Source organism: Schistocerca gregaria, chromosome 8 (genome assembly GCF_023897955.1).
Source record: "Schistocerca gregaria isolate iqSchGreg1 chromosome 8, iqSchGreg1.2, whole genome shotgun sequence".
Lineage (NCBI taxonomy): Eukaryota > Metazoa > Arthropoda > Insecta > Orthoptera > Acrididae > Schistocerca > Schistocerca gregaria.
Genome location: NC_064927.1, coordinates 166,104,171 through 166,125,163, shown reverse-complemented (window position 1 = coordinate 166,125,163; position 20,993 = coordinate 166,104,171).

Below are 20,993 nucleotides of genomic sequence, written 5' to 3'. Positions count from 1 at the left end.
GCATGCTCAAACACATCCATCGCACTTCATAGTTGGCTGTATACATGTATGCAACGGCCTTGCCGCGGTGGATACACCGGTTCCTGTGAGATCACTGAAGTTAAGTGCTGTTGGGCGTGGCCGACACTTGGATGGGTGACCAGCCAGCTGCCATGCGCTGTTGCCATTTTACGTGGTGCACTCAGCCTTGTGATGCCAATTGAGGAGCTACTCGACCGAATAGTAGCAGCTTCGGTCAAGAATACCAACATCACGACCGGGAGAGCGGTGTGCTGACCCCACGCCCCTCCTATCCGCATCCTTCAACGCTGATGACACGGCGGTCGGATGGTCCCGGTAGGCCACTCGTAGACTGAAGACGGAGTGCTTTGTATACAGGCGCCTAGCGTTCTCCAAATGTTGCTTTGCTATATAGATCTTTGTAACGTAGGCTTTTTGGACAGGTTTAACATTTTCAATGGCCAGTAGCCTAGGTTTTGAGCTTCTTGCACCTTAGCAGCTTATTTTATATTTTAACCTGGTTTAAGAATGTTTAACGGCACGGCGATATCACTTATTTTCCTGTTATGAGCTTCTTTTGCACACGAATTTTGAAGCCATATCTCTAAACGCAAACTGAACTCAGCGTTTACTTCCGTGACAGGGGTCCCCTTTTTGGCAGTAGCAGTCCATCTTTTAATTCTTTCGTCCCTGTTAAGAGTTCAGTTTTTCTTCCACTGTTGTGTTTCTCACTGTCGTTGCACATGCTACAGTAACTATAAGTACCGTAAGTAGACTTGAGGCTGTTACGACGGGTGTACTAACTAAGCGGTGTTCGACAATCTCTTAGCTAAGATCCTATAGTACCTAAACAAATAACACTCAATGATAGGAAAAGCAATGACAATTAATGACGCTTTCACAAATGCTATAGCACACGAGAAAATAAAAGACGACGTTAAAGACAGAGAGGTCGAAAAAGAAGTTTGAGAAATGAAATGTTTGTATCCCTTTGTGAGACCCTTCAGTTGTCAATAACAGAAGGCTCTACGTCTAAGGAGTGAAGGAATGGACTTACCGATTTTAAGAATGTCTGAAAGTAAAATATCGTGTGTGTGTGTTCCTGTAGAGCTCAATGAGGTAAACCTACTCGGCCAATAGAGCTCAACTTCTGCTTGAACGTAGATGTATCAAAGACGAGTCAGTTACGGTTTTGAAATTTTTCACCATTTAAATATGGCGGCAATTTGTACCAAGTCACTACAAGGAGTTCCCTACGCTTACGTTAATTATAATCCAGATGATTCATCCAGTCTCACATTTCACACCACATGGCTATTGCCGTTAGTAATATGCTACCAAAAAAATTATACAATTTTTTTCTGTATTTCTGGTCGTAATAGAGTCAAATTAAAAAAAGAAAAGGAAATCGAGCTAATATTTATCAGACTTGTCAATGTAAAGTATCTTAATGCCTTAAACGTATCATTTCTTGTAACTTATATCAAATTGTATACGTAATTTAATACAATGACTTACCTTAGCAGTATCTATCATGCGCAACAGAATTAAAGGATTACTTCTTCGAAAGCCGGTAATTATCTTGCGTTGCGACTCAGAGATTCCAAATACGACTCAAAGATGCCTACAACCTTCCTCCGTTTCGGTGTAAAAGCGTGGCGCCTGTGATGTCACCCTCGACCTTAACGACGCTTCAAAGAACAAGGTTGCAACAGGTGCGAAAGCAAGGACAAATCGCAGTTCATGTGAGGTGTAAGGAGGGTTAATAATATAATTCCAATCCCAAAGAGAGCAGGTGTTGACAGATGTGAAAATTACCGAACTAACAGTTTAATAAGTCACAGCTGCAAAATACTAACGCGAATTCTTTACAGCCGAATGGAAAAGCTGGTAGAAGCCGACCTCGGCGAAGATCAGTTTGGATTCCGTAGAAATGTTGAAACACATGAGGCCATATGGACCCTACGACTTATCTTAGAAAATAGATTAAGGAAAGGCAAACCTACATTTCTGGCATTGGTAGACTTAGAGAAAGCTTGTTGACTGGAATACTCTCTTTTAAATTCTGAAGATGGCAGGGGTAAAATACAGGCAGCGAAAGGCTATTTACAATTTGTACAGAAACCAGATGGCAGTTATAAGAGTCGAGGGACGTGAAAGGGAAGCAGCGGTTGGGAAGGGAGTGAGACTGGGTTGTAGCCTCTCCCCGATGTTATTCAATCTGTATTTTGAGCAAGCAGTAAAGGAAACAAAAGAAAAAATCGGAGTAGGTATTAAAGTCCATGGAGGATAAATAAAAACGTTTAAGTGCGCCGATGACATTGTAATTCTGCCAGAGACAGCAAAGGACTTGGAAGAGCAATTTAATGGAATGGACAGTGTCTTGAAAGGAGGATATAAGATGAACATCAACAACAGCAAAACGAGGATAATGGAATGCAGTCGAATTAAGTCGGGTGATGCTGAGGGAATTAGATTAGGAAATGAGACACTTAAAGTAGTAAAGGTGGTTTGCTATTTGGGGAGCAAAATAACTGATGATGGTCGAAGTAGAGAAGATATAAAATGTAGACTCGCAATGGCAAGTAAAGCGTTTCTGAAGAAGACAAATTTGTTAACATCGGGTATAGATTTGAGTTTGAGGAAGTCGTTTCTGTAAGTATTTGTATGGAGCGTAGCCATGTATGGAAGTGAAACATGAACGACAAATAGTTTGGACAGGAAGATAATAGAAGGTTTCTAAATGTGGTACTACAGAAGAATGCTGAAAATGAGATGGGTAGATCACATAACTAATGAGGAGGTATTGAACAGAATTGGGGAGGAGAGGAGTTTGTGGCACAACTTGACTACAAGAAGGGACGGGTTGGTAGGATATGTTCTGAGGCATCAAGGGATCACAAATTTAGCTTTGGAGAGCAGCTTGGAGTGTAAAAATCGTAGAGGGACACCAGGAGAAGAATACGCTAAGTATAATCAAGGACGTAGGTTGCAGTAAGCACTGGGAGATGAAGAAGCTTGCACAGGATAGAGTAGCATGGAAAGCTGCATCAAACCAGTCTCAGGACTGAAGACCACAACAACAACAACAATACTTTTCTTGTCATAGCATAATACAAGTACCTCACTTTTGGCTGTATCGGTCAAGGAACAAGAACGATACGGAATTCTGTACTGGGTGAGAACTCTTTACTATTTTTGCTAAACAACAAGTAGAACTGTACGACGACCGTAGTTTCAACTGCCCGTTTAATATTGCCTTTGGAATACTCTATTGTCGCCGACAAAGATCGAAAACATCGTGAATTCGATTACATTGCGTATTATGGAATATTACAATGCCCCTAATTGGTTCAGACTTCAATTGCGAAGTGATCAAAGGTGTTGACATTCTAATACTACTTGCTTTACTGCCATTAGGGTTTATATATTTTCTTTACTTCAGTTTCTTTGTAATGGTAAAAATATTATTTCTTTTCAGAAGCAACATTGATTATGCATACTTGATTCATGACTGAGGGTATACGAACGTCGTTGAGTACAACATTGGTTGTTATTTGTGTTACAGATATGTCGACAGTGAACAACAGCATATTTTGAGATATCATAACCGGAAGTAATAAAGATTTATTTATACGAAACAGTCTTCGTAGTTTATATACATCATGTATTTTATTTTATGACTGCGTACACTTTCTGCTGGATATTTGCACACTTTTAATTTTATCGGTATTAGATAACAACATAATAATTACCATGTAACATTTCGTAAATAATCAAGGTATACATGATTAAAACAGTTAGTTGGATGGTATTAGAGGTATTACAAAATCTAATCTTGATTGTATTCCTTGACTAATAATTTTGTTTCTTGTTGAAACATTTTAGCTTTCTGATATGTGGGGTTGTCACTGTGCCTGTTTGTCAGCGAACCAGCATCGTGTTGCTCCAGGCTAAGGCGTAATATGTTGAGGCATCTGGGATCTTCAGGGTGAGGAAAGGATCAGCTTGCAGAAGCGCCATTTCCATTCAGATGGCCGGAACACACGAAACAATCGAACAACAATGTTAAAAAAAACACTTAATAACTCTGTCTTCCTGGGGAAAGAACTGGATACTGATTTCTTATTTATAGGGTAGCAGAGGTATGCTGTGTCTGACATCTTACTCTACTACAATCTGAAATCGAGCGGATAGGGGATAGAAAAACTATGATGCTGTTTATTTTACAAATTGGTTAATGCAGTTTCTGTTTGCTACGTGAATCAATTCACTGTTTATCATTTAATAGTCCATTATATACATATACATCAATAACAATGGTAATACGTCACTATTCGTAACAGCCAAAGTGCATAAAAGTCTTCTTTACGTTTTTCTAAAATTCTCCTATACGTAGTTATCTTCAAGCAATCGCGTCGAGCAGTAAGAATTGTTGCCTCTGCGACAGTTGCTTGGTAACAGTATCTCCTTACATTACATTTATCGTTTTCCTTGGATCCCTTGGTAAGCAGTCTCTGGGATGTGGAAAGAGTCAAAGCTTTTTTTAAATTTTTAAATTTTTTTTATTCAGATACGTGGATATTGTACGAGTCTAATACAGACAGAGTTATGAGCTATAATCTCTGTGGAGATATGAAGATATTCATTGATGGAGTAGAAGGGGTTGGCCAACAGGAAGTTCTTTAATTCACTCTGAAACCGATCTTTATCACTTAGAAGACCTTTGATATGCTGTGGTAAGTTTCTAAATATATGAGTACCTATGTATTTGACTCCTTTTTGTACTAATGTTAAGGTTTTATAGTCCATATACAGATTGTTTTTGGTTCTGGTATTGTAATCATGTTTTGCGCCATTTTGTGTAAAAAGAGATGGAAATGACAAAGGACATCAATGAGTAAATTTTTTCTGAGTAGTTAGAATACCAAGTGTTCACGACTGTACTGAAATGAGTTTCTTCATAACATCTGAAAATAAGTGCCCATGACACCTGGTGCATCCGTCACACACACACACACACACACACACACACACACACAAACACACACACTACGAACTTCTTTCCTGGAAAACGGAGTAACTATCCAAGGTGCGTGTTACTAACAGTTTATGTACAAAGGTACAGCTACATTTTATCGATCTTTACTTTCGTCTTCATCGTAGTGCACGCCTACCAATATCTGACCTGCCTCAGTAACGTTTTAAAGTTCATATTGTCTAACTCCGTACTTGAATCTATCAGAGAAACTCGCATCTTCCCACTCGCAATTTCCCAATGTAAAATCGTTTTGACTGCCATCCAAATCCTATTCGACAACTGGTTACCCCCTAGACAATAGAATGAATGTAACAGCATATTATAATTTTAATAGTTACCAATATTTAGGTGCTTCTTTTCCGAATGTGGTGACATTGAGACATTGTTTATATGCGATCGATTATTATAACGTTCGTGGTTTTCTTACCGGTGGTTCACTCCTGAGCATACTGTAATTACAGAACACAACTGATGCATTATAACTGCGGGTCGATGTGGCAACCACTAAAATTGTTACAGACATTGCAACAGTGAAGCATTTTCTCTGGTACACAGTCTCCCTCCTACCTGGTGTCACCTCAGTTTGTAGTGCAGCAACCAGAAGTTGCATCGATCGAGGTGGTGCAGTGGTTAGCGCACCGCATTTGCATTCGGAAATATGACGTTTCAAACCTGCTTCCGACTATCCAGATTTAGCTTTTCCGTTATTTCCCTATATCGCTCTAGCCAAATGCCGGGATGGTTCCTTAGAAAGAGAGTGGCCGATTTCATTCCCTTTTCTTGCCTTCCTTCCTTCCTTCCTTCCAAAACTCGTGCCATCAGATCTTTCTCCGTCTCTGCTGGAGTCTAGTGAACCAAGCTTTGCTTACGACCCCACAAGAAGTAGTCCAAAGGAGATAAGTTTGGCGATACCTGCGGCCACGCGATTGGACCACCTCGGCCTATCCATCCTTTCCTCAAAAGACGTGGACGCATTATACATCTGAATTGGAACCGTCGTACAACGGAAGCGGTACTTTTCCAGACTCGGATGCCTATTGAAGTGGCTCTCCGAGAGGAATATATTTGTTTACTTAATTACGTTTTTTTTATTTGTTCGGTGTCTAAAAACACACGTGAATGAAATTGTGTGTTCCAAGATACAAAATTTTTTTAATGAATTTTACTTGAAATCTATCATTCAAAGAGATTTAAATAAATACCTTGATTTTTTACTTTTGAGTTATTTAACTATTTTAGACAATCATTTCAAAATTGGTTTTACTTTTACGAAACTGGCAACTAAGCATTAAAATCATAAAACATAATGAACTGATTTATTTCCAAGAAAGTTACTTGAAAATGAAATATACAACAGTATTATAATTAGCCTCGGGATATTTGTACCTTAAGAGCATGGACTCAAATACTGAAATTATTCTGAACCCACACAACAGTCGATGGATGCTCCTCTCACTATCATTTTCGGGCTGTAGTTGTCGAATCACAGCTCTCGGTGAAAGCTGAAAATTGACGTCTTATAAATAATGTTGCTCTCTGCTGCGGTTGTTTGCTGTGAAGGAGCTTCAAATGTCTTAATAAAAAATAATTCAGTGCAAGGAACATGACAGAACGCTCACTGTACTTCGAAATAACTCACACATAAACTTTAACGTACTATATTAACAAGGTTAACAGTACAAATGCTTACACTATTTTCGTGATACAAGATGTCTGCTTCTTAATAATAGAAACAAGCGAAGAGAGAGTAAGAGAAGAACAATCTAGGAGCGTTCTTCTCCCTTATATAAGTCATTACACTGAAAGAGTTTACTCCTTGATGCTAAGATTAAATTCAATATTTCCTATAAAACAGGAACATTTAAGCCGCCTATGCGGTCAGTGAAACACATAAGTTTCGTGTACATTTATTTCGTCGCGAGATACACTTCTCGTTCCAAGTTTTTTTTTTCTTTTAAATGTCTTTACGACACAGTTGTCACTGGGATGACACACTATTCAGAATATTATATACTTATTCACCCTTAGAAGTCCTGTAAGTTCGTAACGTGAATATACGGACACCCTGTGTTGATACTGATGACGATACTTATATCAGAATATTTATGTGCTATGTATGGCTGCTACACTTGGCTATTAATCATGTTAATTTTTCTATTTTTTATGTATCACTATGCCTATCATAGATGTTGCGTCAGTTAATTGATTAGATTGTTACACCACTATTTCTTTATATGGAACAGATCTGAGGAGAGCAATGACCGAAATCATAATTGCAAATTGTACGATTTTTGAGATCAAGGCGGACCTTTAAAAATAAAATAATTAAGAGATTTATTATCTTGATATAATGATCTTCCCTTTCGACTTTACGAGTGAAGGAATCAGAAAGAAATCCATAATGGATAACAATTCTTCTTATTATTTTAACTAAGGAGCGATCATAACTATAAGACGACCGCAGATTGAATTGCTCGCGTCATGTTGTCTCTGGGATACGCTACAGTCATCGACAAAGATTGCAAACATCACGAATCACACTATAGTATTATGATATGTTAGAGGGACCAAGCTGACAGGGAGAGAGGGGGGGGGGGGCGGGGACGAGGCGTCCAAATGCAAAATTTATGTGTGGAGTAAAAAATAATTCATAGCGAAAACTGACTCGAGTGGACACTAAAGCGCAAAAGTGAGATGTCACCAAAAACGAGCCGTTTGCAACATGTCTGCGAACTTGTGGCTACGAGTCAACTCTAAGGGGGCCCAAATGGTGTGTCGCTTTTGGGGAAAAATGTTCTCGAACCGGTCCTATGCATTGCGTAAAGAATTATTACTACAGACAATGGCTATCTGATGTACGAGTCTATTCGTCGAAATCGGTCGGTTTGCCATATCGCTGTAAACTACCGAATTTTATTTTCACAGACTTACGATTTTCGCGATATATGCACATTATATGAGTGGAGGTTTCTTAGTCATATGTGACCGTTAGCGTAAAGAAAAACACCTTGATAGGCAAATGTTCTCTTACATTCACCACTCGACAGAACTTCAGAAGCAGCCTCTGTTGTCAAATCCGATTTGGTTAATTTTTAAATACACTGCCGGAAAAAAATTAATACATCTGGAAAGAGGACGTCGAATCTCATCTGATGACGGCGTATTCCACAAAGGGGAGACATGGCTTGGCCACAACCTGGGGGATACTTCCAGAGTGAGATTTTAACTCTGCAGCGGAGTGTGCGCTGATATGAAACTTCCTGGCAGATTAAAACTGGGTGCCGGACCGAGACTCGAACTCGGGACCCTTGCTTTTCGCGGGTAAGTGCTCTACCATCTGAGCTACCCAAGCACGACTCACTACCGGCCTCGTCTCATTCTGGAAATATCCCCCAGGTTGTGGCTATGCCATGTCTCCTCAATATCCTTTCTTCCATGAGTGCTAGTTCTGCAAGGTTCGCAGGAGAGCTTCTGTGAAGTTTTGAAGGTAGGAGACGAGGTACTGGCAGAATTGAAGCTGTGAAGGCGGATCGTTAGTCGTGCTTGAGTAGCTCAGATGGTAGAGCACTTGCCCGCGAACGGCAAAGGCCCCGAGTTCGAGTCTCGGTCCGGCATCCAGTTTTAATCTGCCAGGAAGTTTCATACTGCTTACCTGTCCGACAGATGATTTATGTATATAGAAAAAGGCAGCTACCTATCACATTCCACGGGGACTCTCCTGACGATATCCTTGGCTCTGACGAACACTCGTCGCTAAGGACAACATACTGGGTTCTATAACTTAAGAAGCCTTCAAACCAGCCCCATAGCTGAGAATCTGTTCCGTTTACTTGCTCTTTCGTTACCAGTGGGCAGTGTTAACAGGTTCGAACTAATGATTTGGCAGCCCAGTTCACCCGACATGAATCTCAACAAACATTTATGGGATTTAATCGAGAGGTCGGTTAGTGCAAAAAATCCTGCACTGACAACACTTTCGCAATTATGCTTCCAACGACTTGATTGCCGATGCCAAGTCGAATTGCTGTACTTCTCTGGACAAAATTAGGTCCTACTCGGTATTCGGAGATATCTCATGCCTTCTGTCACCTAATTGTGAATCTCCTTACACAGACCGCAACGCAGGCACACAGACAGGACGAAGTGGAAGGTCGACAATGAGTCCCCTTCGTGAAACGTCTCCTCAATCCACTGTTGTCACTGCAGGCTTCAGCTTTCAGAACATAGCTGCAACTTCTCACAGTAGCTGACCTCGCTACCAATCTATTAGAAGCTGTTAGAACTCATTTTCCGTACAGGAAACAGTTTCTGTTCTTATTTAATACCGTGTGGCTACGACCAATCACCCTGACTTTCGCAGATAAATGAAGGCACTCTGGCTAATGCTTACTGTCCTTACTTCTTCTAAATCATTTACACCCCGAAGTAAGAACGTAATGAGACAATACTCTTAGGAATACGTAAGAAATTACTTTTTTCTAACCTTGGTGACATCGATACTATGAAAGAGCATAGTGGCCGCTTCGGAGAGCTGCAGACGGTGTACAATTGCACCACGCGATCGTTAGGCACTTCAGTGCTGACGTAAGTTATGTCAGTGGGGTGTATGTACCAGCTGGTTGCATGAAGTCAATCGTGATACACAGGGTGTTACAAAAAGGTACGGCCAAACTTTCAGGAAACATTCCTCACACACAAGGAAAGAAAATATGTTATGTGGACATGTGGCCGGAGACGCTTACTTTCCATGTTAGAGCTCATTTTATTACTTCTCTTCACATCACATTAATGGAATGGAAACACACAGCAACAGAACGTACCAGCGTGACTTCAAACACTTTGTTACAGGAAATGTTCAAAATGTCCTCCGTTACCGAGGATACATGCATCCACTCTCCGTCGCATGGAATCCCTGATGAGCTGATGCAGCCCTGGAGAATGGTGTATTGTATCACAGCCGTCCACAATACGAGCACGAAGAGTCTGTACATTTGGTGCCGGGGTTGCGTAGACAAGAGCTTTCAAATGCACCCATAAATGAAAGCCAAGAGGGTTGAGGTCAGGAGTGCGTGGAGGCCATGGAATTGGTCCGCATCTACCAATCCATCGGTCACCGAATCTATTGTTGAGAAGCGTAGGAAAACTTCGACTGAAATGTGCAGCAGCTCCATCGTGCATGAACCACGTGTTGTGTCGTACTTGTAAAGACACATGTTCTAGCAGCACAGGTAGAGTTTCCCGTATGATATCATGATAACGTGCTCCATTGAGCGTAGGTGGAAGAAACTAAAATGAGCTCTAACATGGAAATTAAGCGTTTCCAGACACATGTCCACATAACACCTTTTCTTTAGTTATGTGTGAAAGTTTGGCAGTACCTTTTTGTAACACCCTGTAGACGTGACTAGCACAACGGAGCTATCGCGTGAGAGTGGTCTTTCCTGGCATATAGTACTAACAAAAAGCCTTCGGGATTCTAACCGTGTGATAGTGTTGAGATACTGCGACGTTTGGACGAGCGCCTTTTATGAGCAGCTATCATGTTTTGACTTGTCCATGACCACAGGGAAAATGAAGCTGCCCATTCTGTTGTTGTACTTATGCCGACTGTCCAGTTTATTTACAAGGAATGGAGTACCACTCCCATCCATGTAAGATGGTGTAAGAATAGTGGTTGTAAAAAGATCCTAACGAATACAGACCAACATGAAGTTTCACGTCTTGTCTATGACATCTCCTTCTAAAACCACCAGGAATTGCTGCTGGTGTTGGATTCTGGCCCATATAAAACAGTTTCTGAGTGAACACTGGGAAGGGAAAGGCATACAATAGATCATTTGGAGTAGTGCATCTTTTACCTCCTATAATGTCTGTTAATTTAAAATGCTGAGTTGGAACATGGTTCGGAATCCATGTTAAACAGCAGGTCTCCTATAAGGGCGGCGTAGGTCTGTTCAAATGCCTTATGAAGACAACGGAATAGCACTTCTAATATGACCATCCTGGAAAGTACTTGTAAGTTTACTTGTCGCGGCCACATATGTAAAACTCCGATGTCTCGTTAATGAAGCTTTTTCTCAGTTTTATCGTGAATCAGCCTGTGCGGCTATCTGGTTATCTGACTGAAGTATGTGAGCTTTAAGTAGAGAACACGCTTCGTTACGAAATAAATCTATCCGTGCGCCTAATACCAATACGTGTTTCATATATTAGTTTCACTTTGAAATAATAACAGCACAAGTCGAATTACTTTATTTTATTGTCCCATTAGCACGTAACACACTTCCCTAACAGTTCCTGCACTCACCAAGTCTCGTTTAACAGTTATATTTCTTTCACATTCACGATGAATGTTTGATTCATCGGGAATGTGAAAGAAATATGCACTTACAGATGAATCAGGCAATCACTGATCACGCAGCCTGTACTGTCAGTATGTTTTGCTGCGGCAATTTACCGGTTCTCAAATACGACACTGTATGAACCATGTTATTGTTGTAGCCTGCAGTCCGAAGACAGGTTTGATACAGCTCTCCATGCTACTCTATCCTGTGCGAGCCTCTTCAACCCCGAATATCTACTGCAACCTACATCCTACTGAACTTGATTACTCTATTCATCTCATGGCCTCTAAGTTTTTTTCACCCCTGTCCCTCCCCCTCCCCTACCCACTCCCCCACCATCACAATTCCTTCCCTTGATGCCTTAGAAAGTGCCCTATCAACCGATACCTTCGTTTGGTCAAGTCGTGCCACAAATTTCTTGTCTCCCCAATTCTGTTCAGCACCTCCACATTAGTTACACGATCAACACACCTAATCTGTTCTCATCCTATCTAAACTGTTTATCGTTCGTGTTTCAGTTCCATACATGGCTACACTCCATACAAATACCTTCAGAAAAGACTATCAAATCCTAGAATATGTACACTACTGGCCATTGAAATAGCTACGCCAAGAAGAAATGCAGATGATAAACGGGTATTCATTGGGCAAATGTATTAAACTAGAACTGACATGTGATTACATTTTCACGCAATCTGAGTGCATAGATCCTGAGAAATCAGTACCCAGAACAACCACCTCTGCCCGTAATAACGGCCTTGATACGCCTGGACATTGAGTGAAACAGAGCTTGGATGGCGTGTACAGGTACAGCTGTCCATGCAGCTTCAACACGATACCACAGTGCATCAAGAGTCGTGACTGGCGTATTGTGACGAGCCAGTTACTCGGGCACCATTGACCAGACGTTTTCAATTGGTGAGAGATCTGGAGAACGTGCTGGCCGGGGCAGCAGTCGAACCTTTTCTGTATACGAAAGGCCCGTACAGGACCTGCAACATGTGGTCCTGCGTTATCCTGCTGAAATGTAGGGTTTCGCAGGGATCGAATGAAGGGTATAGCCACGGGTCGTAAAACATCTGAAATGTAACGTCCACTGGTCAAAGTGCCGTCAATGCAAGCAAGAGGTGACCGAGACGTGTAAACAATGGTGGCACCCCATACTATCACGCCGGGTGATACGCCAGTATGGCGATGACGAATGCACGCTTCCAATGTGCGTTCACCGCGATGTCGCCAAACACGGATGCGACCATCCAACAGAACATAGATTCATCCCAAAATATGACGTTTTGCCATTCGTGCACCCAGGTTCGTCGTTGAGTACACCATCGCAGTCGCTCCTGTCTGTGATGCAGCGTCAAGGGTAACCGCAGCCATGGTCTTCGAGCAGATAGTCCATGCTGCTGCAAACGTCGTCGAACTGTTCGTGCAGATGGTTGTTGTCTTGCAAACTTCCCCATCTGTTGACTCAGGGATCGAGACGCGGCTGCACGATCCGTTACAGCCATGCGTATAACACGCCTGTCATCTTGACTGCTAGTGATACGAGGCCGTTGGGATCCAGCACGGCGTTCCGAATTACCCTCTTGAACCCACCGATTCCCAGGCAACGCAGGTCAACTGGTGTTTGTGCATGGGAAATCGGTTGGAAACTTTTCTCATGTTAGCACGTTGTAGGTATCGCCACCGGCGCCAACCTTGTATGAATGCTCTTAAAAGCTAATCATTTGCATTTCACAGCATCTTCTTCCTCTCGGTTAAATTTAGCGTCTGTAGCACGTCATATTCGTGGTGTAGCAATTTAATGGCCAGTAGTGTATTCGAACCAGTCTCAGGGCTGAAGAGCACAACAACAACAGTGTATTCGATGTTCACAAATTTCTCTTTTCCAGAAATGCTCTTCTTGCCATTGCCACTCTACATTTTATGTCCTCTCTATTTTAGCCATTATCATTTTTTTTTTGCTGTCCAAATGGCGAAACTCACGTACTACTTTAAGTGCTTGTTTCCTATCCTAATTTTCTTGGCATCACCTGATTTAAGTCTATCACATTGCATTATCCTTATTCTGCTCTTGTTGATGTTCAGCTTTTATCCTCCTTTCAAGACACTGTTCATTCCGTTCAACTGCCCTTCCAAGCCCTTTGCTATCTCTGACAGGATTACAATGTCATCGGCAAACCTTCAAGTTTTAATACCTACTTCAATTTTTTCTTTGCTTTCCTTTCATGCTAGTTCGTTGTACAAATCGAATAACGTCGGTTATAGATTGCAATGCTGTCTCACTCCCTTCTCAACCATTGCTTCCCTTTCGTGCCCCTCGACTCTTATAACTGCAGTCTTGTTCCTGTACAAGTTATAATTGGCCTTTCGTTCCCTGTATAATACTACTGCTAATTCAGAATTTGAAAGAAAGTATTCCAGTCGACATCGTCAAAAGCGGTCTCTAAGTCTACAAATGCTGTAAACGTAGGGTTGTCTTTCCTTAACCTGCCTTTTACGGTAAGTCGTAGGGTTAATATTGCCTAGAGTGTTCATACATTTCTCCAGATGTATGAATGCGGAATAAATGAAATGTTTTTCTTCTACAAACCGATATAATATTTTCGATTGTTAATTCCCATTTATACAAAATTCTTCTTACTACTTAGCTTGGACTCGGCTGTGAGAGACCTCTCCAAGCGGGAGCCCAACGCCGGCTCTTCTTCAAGCGCTGGGGCATAGTTGCCATTATGCGAGAAGACAATGTTTACTCAGAGTAATGGCGCGCTCGTTTCCGAAAGTTCCAGAAGCCGGTGATAAGTACAGAGTACTACGTCGCTACGTTACGACACCACGTACTCCTTAAGACTGTAGTGTTCAAACCTACAATCGGGTTAATGACAGCTTCATTTGTTTTTTCACCCGTCACATACTATTTCCCACAGCGGCGCCTGCCTGGAGACGTGTGATGTTCTTCGACGAGTTATTTTAGCTGCACATGGTATACATGAAGAAACATGTGGAGCGACCAGTATCAATGCTAGAGGGTGCGTTACGCGTTATTAGCGTGACGTCTCCTGGCAATAAGTAATTTTTGTGTGGTTTGCGTGTTTGTCACTTTCCAATGTCATGGCCTCCGCTGGGGAACCGTACTAAAACCAAGGACGGTGTAAGGACTACACTTTCACAGAGAAAAGCATCCCTTATGAATTAGGGGCAATTCTTGATCTTCGATACTGTGGAACAAATCTCTTCTACTGCAAGCTCTTTATTTTCCATATTTTCGAAAGTGGTACTATGGACCATACCAAGAAAAAAAGTACCCAGTAAACATGTGCTCTAAAAGCATAACTTAAAAGTTGTGAGCACTTGTTCATTAGAAGAGTTGTGTTTCAAAGGAGCGAAGATGAACAAGTGGTCATAGCTCTTATGATATGCATTTAAGAGCAGATGTTCACTGTACGCTTTTTCATTGTCTTGGCCCACACTACCATTTTCCAAAATACAGAACGCAATGTGCTTGCAGTTGAAGAGATTTACTTCACAGCATCGATGATCAAGAACTGCTCATAGCTCTTAAGATTTACGCTTTAGAGTGCATGTTTATTTGACAATTTTTCATAGTAATATCGATCTATATTTCAGTATCTAATTTATCGATTAATAGAGATTTAAAAGGCTGTGTAGAAAGTGGTATTTTTGCTGTCTGTCTTTTCTTGACTCGATATACTTCTCATCAACAGGTTTCTTGGTCATTCCAGCTACTAACCATCTTCTCAATCTAACAGTAAATGTTGTGCACTTGGCTTAATTTAAATTCATGTCAGTACTACAAACGAGCACCAGATTTGAACATCAGTGCATCTGTGCTGCAATACATTAACGTTTGTTACTTCCCCGTGTCATTTCTACCATCGAAAATGATAGGTGCGAAGTGCAAAACTAACACGTTTGATGACAGCACTGTATGAGAACGCTGGAAAGTACCACTCCTCGCTCCCAACTGTGAGATAGAATGTGCGCTCTCCTTACCCCCTGAGTGCCTGGAGCAAGGAAAGTTAGACGCACCGTACAAGTATCGTAGACTAGGCACAAAAGTTACACACATTACAAGACTGGTATTTAGCGGAAAATGGGCTCTTGTTATCTGAAATGTTTATGGTAAATACAATATTTCATGCCGAGAACACATATCAGAAGTCTTTCACTTTGAAGACTTCTGTCGCATAGGTATGGGTCAAAAATTACGTTACGACAAAATATCGATATTTTCGTCTCAATAACATAGACGCCTTTCTAAATATCGATACAATATATACCGATATTTTGAAAAATTTTCCCATCACTAATCTTACAGCAACGTTAACATGCAGCAGAGTTATATTTTATTTCTTCTAGCTATTCACTGGTCCAGTGCAGTTTTTTAAGGTATCCAAGGCTTAGAAATTACTAAATAACGCGGCCTGACACGTACGTTTAAAAATTATCAGAAAAAAAATGTAGCCTACTTACAAAAAAAAACTGTGAAGTGGGTAACGCCAGCAATCAGTGACAGAAGCTTGTACCACTTTTTGCTCACATCGGATATATATGTGGCTTCTGAGGTGCAGCATGCTTCCCATAACGGAACAAACGGCAAAATACACTCCTGGAAATTGAAATAAGAACACCGTGAATTCATTGTCCCATGAAGGGGAAACTTTATTGACACATTCCTGGGGTCAGATACATCACATGATCACACTGACAGAACCACAGGCACGTAGACACAGGCAACAGAGCATGCACAATGTCGGCACTAGTACAGTGTATATCCACCTTTCGCAGCAATGCAGGCTGCTATTCTCTCATGGAGACGATCGTAGAGATGCTGGATGTAGTCCTGTGGAACGGCTTGCCATGCCATTTCCACCTGGCGCCTCAGTTGGACCAGCGTTCGTGCTGGACGTGCAGACCGCGTGAGACGACGCTTCATCCAGTCCCAAACATGCTCAATGGGGGACAGATCCGGAGATCTTGCTGGCCAGGGTAGTTGACTTACACCTTCTAGAGCACGTTGGGTAGCACGGGATACATGCGGACGTGCATTGTCCTGTTGGAACAGCAAGTTCCCTTGCCGGTCTAGGAATGGTAGAACGATGGGTTCGATGACGGTTTGGATGTACCGTGCACTATTCAGTGTCCCCTCGACGATCACCAGAGGTGTACGGCCAGTGTAGGAGATCGCTCCCCACACCATGATGCCGGGTGTTGGCCCTGTGTGCCTCGGTCGTATGCAGTCCTGATTGTGAGGCTCACCTGCACGGCGCCAAACACGCATACGACCATCATTGGCACCAAGGCAGAAGCGACTCTCATCGCTGAAGACGACACGTCTCCATTCGTCCCTCCATTCACGCCTGTCGCGACACCACTGGAGGCGGGCTGCACGATGTCGGGGCGTGAGCGGAAGACGGCCTAACGGTGTGCGGGACCGTAGCCCAGCTTCATGGAGACGGTTGCGAATGGTCCTCGCCGATACCCCAGGAGCAACATTGTCCCTAATTTGCTGGGAAGTGGCGGTGCGGTCCCCTACGGCACTGCGTAGGATCCTACGGTCTTGGCGTGCATCCGTGCGTCGCTGCGGTCCGGTCCCAGGTCGACGGGCACGTGCACCTTCCGCCGACCACTGGCGACAACATCGATGTACTGTGGAGACCTCACGCCCCACGTGTTGAGCAATTCGGCGGTACGTCCACCCGGCCTCCCGCATGCCCACTATACGCCCTCGCTCAAAGTCCGTCAACTGCACATACGGTTCACGTCCACGCTGTCGCGGCATGCTACCAGTGTTAAAGACGGCGATGGAGCTCCATATGCCACGGCAAACTGGCTGACACTGACGGCGGCGGTGCGCAAATGCTGCGCAGCTAGCGCCATTCGACGGCCAACACCGCGGTTCCTGGTGTGTCCGCTGTGCCGTGCGTGTGATCATTGCTTGTACAGCCCTCTCGCAGTATCCGGAGCAAGTATGGTGGGTCTGACACACCGGTGTCAATGTGTTCTTTTTTCCATTTCCAGGAGTGTATATTTTAGAACAGTAGGTCTTATTCTGAAGACTACACTCATAGTAGCGTCGAAACCTGGTCAATTTTTACTTAATATTTTGCGACTGAGGGTTTATTTGTTCTAATAGAATTCTGATACGGTCACTGAACCTTAGCAGCTATGTTCAAAGCTTTTTTATTTAAAGAATTGGTTGGTGCATAATGTGAAATTGTTACTCGAATGCATGTATTTTATGATGTCCAGACATTATTGTTTTGTGTGGTCCGTGGTAGATCCCGTTAACGGTGTTTGTTATGTGTTAGCATGTTACGTGTTGATGTTTTGAGCTTTCTGCCATGATTTTGAGCTTTAATATGTGAAGAACCGACTCACCATAGAGTCTGTGAAATAAGCGACTTAGAATGGTGCACGTGGCGAGCACCTGAGTATGCAGCTTGCATCATACGTACAACGTGTTGTCCCACGGTGCCGTAGCCAGAGTTAATTGCTCACATCCAAGGTAAGTGAGACATGCAATTCTGCAACGCCTATATTACAACTGGAGCTTGTGGCTCTAGGTTTTCAAAAGGCCATAAGTAACAAAGATAACTGACGTACAACTATACAGACAATTCCTAGGCGTATGTGACTGGATCGAAGAATTCTGTACTTTTAGTACTCAATATGTTTAACAGAAACTTCTGTAAAGAGCAGTCTGTGGCAGGGAAATTTAAAAGGAAAGGTAATGAAGTCGGTATACACAAATTATTTGTCAGACAAAATCAGCGTCAGTCTTAGAATCTACGTTGAAGCTGACGTCTAATGAGCAGCATTGTTACTCGATATTTATAAGAAGATACTGAACGGCTTACATCGATTGCAAGAGGTAGCATTCTACCGCCTCCTCGTAAACTTCGCTTAAAGACCAAGACAGTAAGATAAGAGATCACGGCAACCAAGCGGTGTGAAAAATCGTTTTTCCTTGCTCCATACGGTAATGAAATCTACATCTACATTGTTACTCTGCAATCCACACTTAAGTGCCTGGCAGAGGGTTCATCGAACCATTTTCATACTACTTCCCTACCATTCCCCTCTCCAATGGCGCGTGGGAAAAAGGAACACCTAAAACTTTCCGTTCGAGCTCTGATTTCTTTTATTTTATTATGATAATCATTTCTCCCTATGTAGGTGGTTGACAAAAAAATATTTTCGCATTCGGAAGAGAAAGTTGGTAAATGAAATTTCGTAAATAGATCTCGCCGCAAAGAAAACCTTCTTTGTTTCAGTGACTGCCACTCCAACTGGCGTATCATATCGGTGACACTCTCGCCCCTCTAGAGCGATAACACGAAACGGGCTGCCCTTCTTTGCACCTTTTCGATGTCCTTCGTCAATCCTGCCTGGTAAGGATCCCACACCGGGCAGCAATATTCCAGCAGAGGACAGACAAGTGTAATGTAGGCTAAGTGTAGATGCCAAAAAAGCGCAGTCTTTGTTTCGCCTTCTCCACAATATTATGTATGTGGTCTTCCCAATTTAAGTTGCTCGTAACTGTAGTTCCTAGGTATTTAGTCGCATTGACAGCCCTTAGATTTGTGCAATTTATCGTAGACCCAAAATTTTTCGGATTTCTTTTAGTACCCATGTGGATGACCTCGCCCTTTTCTTTATTTAGTGACAATTGCCACTTTTCGCACCATACAGAAATTCTCTCTAGATCATTTTGTATTTGGAAGTGATCGTCTGATGATTTTACTAGACGGTAAATTACAGCATCATCTGCAAAAAGTCTAAGGGGGCGGCTCAGATTAACACCTAGATCATTTATGTAAATCAGGAACAGCAGATGGTCTATGACACTACCTTGCGGAACGCCAGATATCACTTCTGTTCTACTCGATAATTTACCGTCTAGCACTACGAACTGTGACCTCTCTGACGGGAAGTCACGAATCCAGTCACATGACTTAGACGATACTCCATATGCATGCGATTTGATTAATATTCGCTTGTGAGGAACGGTATCAAAAGGCTTCTGGAAATCTATGAATATGGAATCGATCTGAGATCCCTTGTTGACAGCATTCATTGCTTCATGGAAATAAAGAACTAGCTGTGTTGCACAAGAAAGATATTTTCTGAATCCGTGTTGGTTATGTATCAGTAAGTCATTTTCTTCAAGGTGATTCATAATGTTCGAATACAGTATATGCTCATAAATCCTACTGCAAATTGAGGTCTGTGATGTGGGTCTGTAATTCAATGGGTTACTCTTATTTCCTTTCTTGAATATTAGTGTGCTACTTGCCAGTCTTTAGGGACAGACCTTCCGTCAAGTGAGCTGTTGTATATGATTACTAACAAATAGTACAAAATATATTCCTCTATGTACTATACAGTGGCTCGCAAGTTTAATTAGTATGTTTACAGAATTGTAGTATCTCTCTTATGATTTATAGTCCGTTACTCAACACTTACAAGCACTTATCACGAGGGAGCCCTCCTTCCTCTAGTTCAAGTAAGTAATTAACAATAAACACTTTTTGTGAATTCTACCAACAAACAACACAATTCATGGCACTTAAACCAATGAAGATGGCTAAATACAGCGATGACATCTGCCTCAGTCGGTATTATTGTCGATCATATAAAGTGAAGTTCTTCTAGTAGAATGGATCTTCAACAGTTATACGCATTAGATATTCCAACGGAGTCCCTCAAGAATTTAATAAAGAAGCGGTAAGTAGCAAAAATGTGTTCCAACAGAAAATTTTCCGAAGCAGTGCATAAATTTACGTCCGTAGCAAGTTTGCTTTCGTACGCGCTTTCAGTTCTTGCCGCTATGTTTGTGTTGGTATCCGACAGGAACAATCCTGTAGGTCTCGAAGAAAGATCAGCTTACATGCTTCGCATACGTTACCTTGCCGGAACACACAAGTATAATGTCCCTGTAGTTAAAACGAAAGAAAACTGATTTATCTTATCAGTTTATTGGGATGAATCATAAGGAAAAAAGAAAACCATTTAAGACTTATTTCATAAAAAGATTAAAGGTTTTCGGGAGGTTCAGTATTGGCAAATGTTATAAAGTAAATACTCAAGTTTAATAGAGAACGCGACTCGGAAGTTATCCATGAATTTGAAAAAGAATGGAGCATCTAAGCCCTACGCAAGCCAGTTGTGTCTCCCTGGCGACAAAATGACTTACTCCGTGCTAAGCGTTGATGTGTGTGCAGTATAGTGAGCTGAACATAACTACTGGTGATGTAGGCACTCAGATACTATGACGTGAAGCAACAAAGCGTCAAGAATGAGTTTAATTTAGTACTGCGTCATATTGAGAACTTGAATTAAATCTCTATGTTAGCGAAGAGTTGGCTGTAGTTGTACTACAGCGATACGAGACTGTTTAACAGTAGAAACAGTAGCTTTTCAAATGTGTCTGTAACTTGCTTGTGGGGTGAAAAGAACATACCTATTTAGTGCCTTCAACACAACCGGTTTAGTGCCAGCCAAATAGCTTTTGCGGGAGAGGTTACTCTTTTGGTTTCATCCCACGAAATCAGCTACGTAAAGTCATCGTTTGCTAGTGG